We start from the raw sequence: 8497 nt of genomic DNA, 5'->3' as shown, positions 1-8497 counted from the left end.
CTCTGCATCAGCAGTGGGCAGCTGACGCAATCCTTGCTTTCAAATCGAAAAACATTCGTCATTTTTATGCCGATGCTGTTTTAGTCTGTGTGGTAGGAACTTATCTACCATGGTAGCCATGGTAGCATACTTGTGCTAAACTTGCTCCTTCCAGAAAATGTTACGTCTGTACTTTTCTAAAGCTGGTCATTTACCCGGGTCGAACCTTAAACTTGTTATCTTTTATCGCTAAGTAAACCCAGTGCAAGAGAGAGAGCCTGTTTATAAAGAGCAAAATTCTGCCATTGCAGTTTCACTTGCTCAAGCGGAGTTAAGCAGAAAAAGAAAAATGTGCACATTCATTTCCCACAGCACAGCCCCAGTGAACGCTCGAGCAGCCAAGGCTCCAGCGGTGGGCCAGGCTGATGCAGGAAGCGAGCTGCCTCGCTATTTCCTGCGAAGCCAAGCCCGGCAGCTCTTGCAGGGGCAGCATGTTGCTGAGAAGCGAAAGCTTGAGGCCAGTGAGAACAGCAGTGGCAAGAGGAGGCGCCTGGAGACGCCTGGCATTTCTGCTATTGGCATGGAAGGAATGTAGTTGCAGAAAAAAATGAGCCCTTTCTGCACTGGCCAGCCACTTATAGCAACTTATAGACTGTGCTGACTTTTTGACCACTTTATCGCCATTCTGTATTGTTAATATTTGGAAATGGTACGGTATGTGTTAATTTGTGCAGCATAAGAAACAGTGCACTTAGTGCTCTCATATTTCGCAGTGTTTTTATTTAGAAAGGTTGTTTTGACCGTCCTGTCACCCAATTGGCCCTCTGCAGCCCATCATGCGTGCACAGAAATGCCTCGCCTGGCTCGAGCGCCTCATCTGGAAGGCCAGGCTCTTCCAGATGGCTTGCTATTCAGGGTAGTGTCGTGAACCTGTTCACCCTACAGGCAACTCCACCTGCCCAGTAAGTGCCAAGACAGTCTTTCTCACAGTAAGCACATTTTGGGATTCCCACTGATTGAATGGAAAGGTGATCATACGGCTGGCAGATACAAATTAGGAAAGCACGACAGGACGCTTTTAATGAATCCATCAATGGCAACTCGTGGGCACGAGGTTGTGTGTGGCCCTGTCTACATAAAAGCTTTTTTCATGTATAGTAGGGGCGAGGTGTTGTTGGGTTTGAGACATGCGCATTAGTCATCAGCAATGATGAGTGGCATGCCCTCCTCGTCAGAATTCCTGCTGCAAGGAGTCTCTTCAGTATCGGCTTAATTGCCGGGGAACACTGATAAAAAGCTTTTCACAGAGTCTTTTTTTTGCAATCAGAGCTCAGGTATACGGCGAGCCACAGTCGTCCTAATTTTTTGTGCAACATAGACTTTACTGATTTCGCTGCTTGTGTTCGTGTTTTAGAGTCTAGAGTTTGGGACCACAGTGTGATGTTAGCAATATTAACCTGTTCAGTCCGTGAGTACCCAAATAGGTACATTTGAAAAACGCGCGCTATGCTCCTATAGTCGAAGACCGCTAGGCGAAAATGGGTTCTTCTGGACGCGGAAGCATCAGTTAACAAAATCCCCACGAGATGTCGTCGCAGGTTCATGTATGCTCTCGCAATACAGACGAGTATGGCGGCGTCACGGAAAGAAAGCGCGTGCAAGCGACCAGGTGAGTTTAACTTTTTTTCATTCATTAAATACTACATATGTGTTCTTAAATATTGTATATTAACGTTCAGGATATATTAGAGAAGGAGCATGGAAAGTTTCAGCCTGTTCCTACGTCTTGCCTTAGAGATAGCGCAACTTATTTACAACTGTACCCAATTGGGTACTTCAGGTCGTTACGTTGAAAATAAATTTGACTCTGTTGATTGTTACAGGCAAGTTACTCAGCGATGAGGAGATTCAAGAGCTACTCTTTCAGAGCGACATTGACTTGTCTGATGATGACGACGTTCTGGATGTGCCACGCAGCAGCAGTGAATGCTCAGGTAGCAGCAGTGACGATGATGATGAAGTTGAAGATGACACGCCAGCTAGCCACAATGTTCAAGGTCGTGGCCCCATTTGGAAAGCGGCAGAGTGCGTGCTCCGTTTCAGTTATTTGTTTTGAAGATAACAGCATTATTTGACTGCAGCCTATTGAGTTTACCTTGTGACTGGTACTTTTTATCGCAGCTTCCCTCTCAGGTGCACTTCGGACTCTGCGCCGTGCCAAGTCCACTCAAGGTTTCCTATGTCTCCGTTTGCCTACTTTGCGAAGTATTTTCCGGAAACCTTTTGGAAGCTCTGCGCAGAACAAACAAATCTCTATTCTGTTCAGATGCGTGACCACAGGTCAGTGCGAACGTCGCCGGCAGAAATGAAAAAACTTGCCGGAATACACCGGCTAATGGGCCTTCTCGGACTCCCAAGAGCAAGACTCTACTGGTCCCGCATATCGGCTGTGCCTCTTGTCACAGAAACCATGACACGCGACGGATTCTTCGAGTTACGTGGTATGCTGCACTTCGTGGACCTCAGCCAAACAACCGATGCACAAACTGAAAACAAGTTGTTCAGAGCGGAACCCATCATCGAGTCATTTCGAAAAGCGTGCCTCGAGCTACCGCGTCCAAAAGCAGTATCTGTCGACGAACAAATGATTCCATTCAGCGGACGTTGTCCTGCCCAACAATACGTGCCCAGTAAACCAAATCCCGTCGGCCTTAAGAACTTTGTTTTGTCCAGTTCTGATGGACTTGTGTTAGATTTCGTCATCTACACAGGTAAAGGAACTGTTCCTGAAGCCGATACGAAAGAACTTGGTCTTGGCGGGGCAATAGTGAAGCGTCTTCTGCATACAGTGCCGGAAGAACAACCAGTTCATGTGTTCACAGACCGTTTTTTTACAGGTTTGAAGCTTGCCGAATACCTTCTCCGAAGGAATGCACATCTTACCGGTACAATTACGGCAAACAGAACTGGAGGTGCGGCACCAAAGCTTCCAAACGAAAAGAACATGAAACGAGGCGAATCATGCTGCGTTGTCCGCAGTGATGGAGAAATGTGTCTCACGAAGTGGAAGGATCGAAAATCAGTCATGATTCTTTCGACTGCCTGCGGCATCACTCCAGAAGGCACTTGCAGAAGATGGTCGAAGGAAGAGAGGGAGAAAGTAGATGTGCCGCAGCCGCACTGCATCAAAATATACAACAAAAACATGGGCGGTGTTGATCTTGCGGACAGATATGTGTCCTATTACAGGACAAAAATACGTACGAAGAAGTGGACCATTAGGGTATTTTCCCACTTTCTAGACCTAGCGGTTGAAAATGCCTGGATTGAATACAGGAATGACTGCAAACTCATGGACGTTGCAGCAAAAAATATTCTCGATCAATTCGAGTTTAAGAACCGAGTTGCGGAAACGCTGATTCGCGCCCACGTCGACGAAATGCAAGAAGCCGTAAACGAAGTAGAGCAGGATCTTGAAATTGGCGAGACTGCTGCACTCCCTAAACGTACCAAGGTGACTTCCATGCCGCCAAGTGAGGTCCGATTGGACAAGTACGGGCATTTTCCAGAGCATGTGCCCTTAAAGTCTCAGATGAGATGCCGCAATCAAGGTTGCAGCGGAAAAACACGCGTTAGATGCACTAAATGTGACCTGATTCTTTGCCTTCTCAACAGAAACTGCTTTCTTGACTTTCACTCATGTTAGGCCTGTTGTACCCAAATGGGTACAGCTAATTTCTCGTCTGAAATTACAGTTTTCGTTTTTTCTTCTTCCGAAAAGTGTTTCGGGGCTTTCAAATGGTTGCAATAAAGAGTTTATAAGAGTTTACCCTGGCTAGTTTTTCCTCAGGTCTGAAGAGGTTAAAGTTGCACATTGCTGTGTTCTTATATATGACCATGGCAGTGCATCTGCAGTCACGTTTTATTGTAAAAAAGCACAAAACTTGCCCAGTTTTGTGAAAGTAGCCCCATCATTGTGAATCTAGCCCAGTTTGCAAGCTGTTACATTAAGGGATTTGTGCCGGCTTTTTATCAGGCACACTTGTGAGCCATTGGGCTAGACTTCAGTAACTCAACCGATGAACAGAATTTTATGAAAATGTGCACTTTCTTTAGTGTTAATGTATGAACATACCCCAAAAGCTTTATAAAAATATCTTAGCAAATAAAAAAATCACCGCATATCCAAGGAGTGAATGATAAGTGGGGTGAAGTACTGGAGGGTTTCTTCGCTAAACCATGAACCGTCCGCCAATATCGCCCACTACATCATAAAAGACGTGACAAACACTGTATATGTTTATACAGGAAATTTTAATATTTGTAAGTGGTAGCTATATGTCGCTTTTGTTCCGCCTTCATTAAAACGGCTTCATGGTTGATGAAGTGGTCGATTGGTGATGGGGTGTTGTGGGACCGTCCGCCAATATCGCCCACTACATCATAAAAGACGAGACAAACACTGTATACGTTTATACAGGAAATTTTAATATTTGTAAGTGGTAGCTATATGTCGCTTTTGTTCCGCCTTCATTAAAACGGCTTCATGGTTGATGAAGTGGTCGATTGGTGATGGGGTGTTGTGGGATCTTTGCAAGTACGAAGTAGTGGGCAGTTTGCAAAGGTGGAACTATAGGCGGTCAGGTACATACAAGGGATGGACAGATCCACGCCTTAGGGAGCTTAGCTCGTAGAAGTTATGTATTCCGGGTAGCCTCCCATTCAAGTAGATCGATTCTCACGAGAGGACTGCCACCGCAATGAAGTCATTTGCACTCTGCATCAGCAGTGGGCAACTGACGCAATCCTTGCTTTCAAATCGAAAAACATTCGGCATTTTTATGTTGATGCTGTTTTAGTCTGTGTGGTAGGAACTTATTTACCATTGTAGCCATGGTAGCATAATTGTGCTAATCTTGCTCCTTCCAGAAAATGTTATGTCTATACTTTTCTAAAGCTGGTCATTTACCCGGGTCGGACCTTAAGCTAGTTATCTTTTATCGCTAAGTAAACCCAGTGCAAGAGAGAGAGCCTGTTTATAAAGAGCGAAATTCTGCCATTGCAGTTTCACTTGCTCAAGCGGAGTTAAGCAGAAAAAGAAAAATGTGCACATTCATTTCCCACAGCACAGCCCCAGTGAACGCTCGAGCAGCCAAGGCTCCAGCGGTGGGCCAGGCTGATGCAGGAAGCGAGCTGCCTCGCTATTTCCTGCGAAGCCATGCCCGGCAGCTCTTGCAGGGGCAGCACGTTGCTGAGAAGCGAAAGCTTGAGGCCAGGGAGAACAGCAGTGGCAAGAGGAGGCGCCTGGAGAGCCCCCCCTAGCAGGCCAAGCCCGCCGAGGATCCCGAGGCAGCCAGTCCTGGCCAGCGTCGCAGCCAGGGACCGCCTCATGATGAGAGGACATCTTTCGTATAACATTTGTTCTGGTCAACCATGTTCCTATCGATGACCGGCTGAAATGTTTTGCACTGCAAGTCATCAGAATGGCTGCTCGCTTTTGAGGAACACTGAAGCACGTTTTGAATTTAAATAAATGAGCTTTTGCTCTGATGTCATGAAATTTCGTGCTCTAAAAACTTGTCAAGCTTTTTTCAGAACTAGTGCAAGCAGCTGTATTTTGGTTAGAAATTGCAGCAAGCATCTCGTACGATGATGCAAATATTTCTGCTGTAAAGGTTGGTGGAAGCTTCTGGACAGTTACCACCTGCAGAGCTTCACATACCATCAGGACCCAGGTGAAACTTTCCTGCTGATTGGCTATTGCTTCCAGCAGTGCTGGTCTATTAGCACACTCCGAGGAGATAATGGAACCAGCAGGTGATGGAACCAGTAGCTGGTGGTTCCAGCGGGTGTTGAAACCAGCAGCTGATAGAACCAGCAGCTGATGGAACCAGTAGCTGGTGGTTCCAGCAGGTGTTGAAACCAGCAGCTGATAGAACCAGCAGCTGATGGAACCAGTAGCTGGTGATTCCAGCGCAGTATTGCAGGCTGTCAGCCAACTTGTAACTCGCCGACATGAAGCACACCTCCAAGCAACAAAGCAGGCAATAAGCCTAATTCGAGCTGCATATTGTCAGCTGCAGGCTTTATTGCAGCTTGAACCAGCTGAAATACGGCCTGTTTCTAAGTGAAAATTAGTCCCTTCACAGCTGAACAATCGTCACATTCCAATTTCGTAATACTTAGTAATATTGTGAGGAACCGGTTTATTCGGCCAGGCTCGAGCTAAATCACGCTGGTGATGATATTTTTAGATGAAGATGTACAGGTGATGATGATTGCAAAGAGAATAAAGAGTCATTCGCTTGTCGCGCTCACACTAATGCCCCCGCGCAGTGAAAGCGGCCGCCTGGTCGCTTGACAGTATTATGAAATGCGTCGCGCATAAGGCTTTAAACGAGATACGTGCACTATCTCTGTTCCTCGGCAACGATGATCAGGACTAGCGCTAAGAGGAGAAACGCTGTAATTGACAGGAGATGTCAGTTCGACCATCGTGTATGGCCCAATAAAGCGACTGATGAATTTGTCGCATAGGCCGGGGACGCGTAATGGAGTCCATAGAAGAACTTCGTCACCAGGGGAAAAACTCACAACACGGCCAGACGAGTCGTAGCGAGATTTTCGAGTGTCTTGAGAGAGGCCGGTGTTAACACGGGCCTGGTGACGGCAGTGTGCGAGACAAGACAGCAATTCTTCAGAGAAAGGAGCCGTCGAGGGTGCAGGGGCCGAAAGGAAAGAGACATCCAGAGCGAAACTCGGCGAGCGACCATGGACGAGAAAAAAATGGGGAAAAGCCGGTAGTGCGTTGAGCAGCCGTATTATAGGCGAATGTCACGAAAGGTAGAATTGCATCCCAGTTCGTGTGGTTGGGGTGAATGTAATGGCGATCATGTCCGATAGGGTCCGATGAAACCGTTCAGTCAATCCGTTGGTCTGCGGGTGGTAGCTAGAAGTGGTCTTGTGAACAGTGTTCGAGGCACGCAAAGCTTGCTCGACAATGGAAGATAGGAAGACTTTGCCACGATCACTGAGGAGAATGCGTGGAGCTCCATGACGCAAAAAGATGTGGCGAAGAAAGAAATCGGCCATCTCAGTGGCAGTCCCAGATGGTATAGAAGCTATTTTTGCGTAGCGGGTAAGGTGGTCGACTGCCGTGACAATCCAGCGATTCCCATTAGATATAGGAAGAGGGCCAACAAGTCGATTCCAACGACTTCAAAAGGTGAGGCGGGACAAGGAAGAGGTTGCATTAAGCCAGCCGGAGCAGTTGTCGGTCGTTTTTGCCGTTGGCAATGGACACAGGAGGCGACGTACTTAGCGACGGCAGAAGAGAGGCCAGGCCAAAAACAACGAATTCGAATTTTGTCGTAAGTCTTGTGGTAGCCTAGATGAGCAGCGGTTGGATCATCATGAAAGGCTTCCAGAACTTCACGTTGCAGAGAACGTGGAATGACGGGTACCCACTTGTTGCCATCGATGTGGTAAATGTAGCGACATAAAGCATCACCGACAAGCTTAAGGGGGGACGCGGCCTTCGAAAACCGAAAAAATGTCAAAACAGTCCATTTTTAGAAAACAGTATATTTGGTCAGTATAATCTATAAACTACCTCCTCTGTAAATATCAGCGCCGAATTCGCGCTAAAAGTACCTCAAATAAAATATTTAGCTAGCCGAGGCAGCACCTGAGGAGCGAGTGATCGTCAAAAATACCCCCTAACTTCGCGCGCACGCCGTTTCTCCCCTGCTCAACCGAGCGCCGCCATCTTGGTCACGTTTTGTTTGTGATTTCTTGCTTTTTTTTTCCCGCCATCAGCGGTGAGAACAACGGCGTGGTCGAGGCGTAACTGGCTTGCGATTGGGTAGCGCGCGGGGTATTCGAGTTTCCCGCTTTTCAAACGCGGAGCTACAATTGGACGGAGCGCGCGCTCCTTTGGAGCGAGAGGAAACGAGTGGTTGCTATTGGCTGGTGCGCGCGCTCACGTGCTCATCTCCCACGCATGGTGCGGCTGCCGCGCCGGCCGCGCGGCTTGTTGTCTGCTCCGACTTGTTCGTTGCAAACGTTCTCCGTGTGCTTCTTCGTCTTTTGCGATTGGCCTCGGCACTGTCGTGCAAACCGTCTTCACGAGACGATAGTTCTGCGCAGCCCCCCGATCGTCGAGTTCTCCCGTGCCTTCTGCTTGAACAGTCGCAAGTTGCCGGACGCACGACCCACGCAGCTCTTTGTGCCGAGGAGGCTCTTCAAAAGCTTTGCGCGTGGTTTGCGGCGATGGATATCACGCTTCCAGGAAACGCGCGACTGCGCTCCCTTTCGGTAAACGAAAGCGCCGAGCGCCTATTCCACGGCATTCGCGGAATAACCCAACAAGTCGGCAGTCAGTCGGCAATAACGAAGTCACCCTGGATCCTCAGCCGTCAACAAGTTATCGCAACCCAGCGGACAATGCAGAGGTGGTGCGACGCAGGTGCGCATCAGAGTCATCAACTGAAGGCATGCTTATCGATGTTATCACGCA

Source organism: Rhipicephalus microplus, chromosome 3, assembly GCF_043290135.1.
Source record: "Rhipicephalus microplus isolate Deutch F79 chromosome 3, USDA_Rmic, whole genome shotgun sequence".
Classification (NCBI taxonomy): domain Eukaryota; kingdom Metazoa; phylum Arthropoda; class Arachnida; order Ixodida; family Ixodidae; genus Rhipicephalus; species Rhipicephalus microplus.
The sequence above is the reverse complement of the archived record's forward strand: the minus strand, read 5'-3'. Positions refer to the sequence as shown.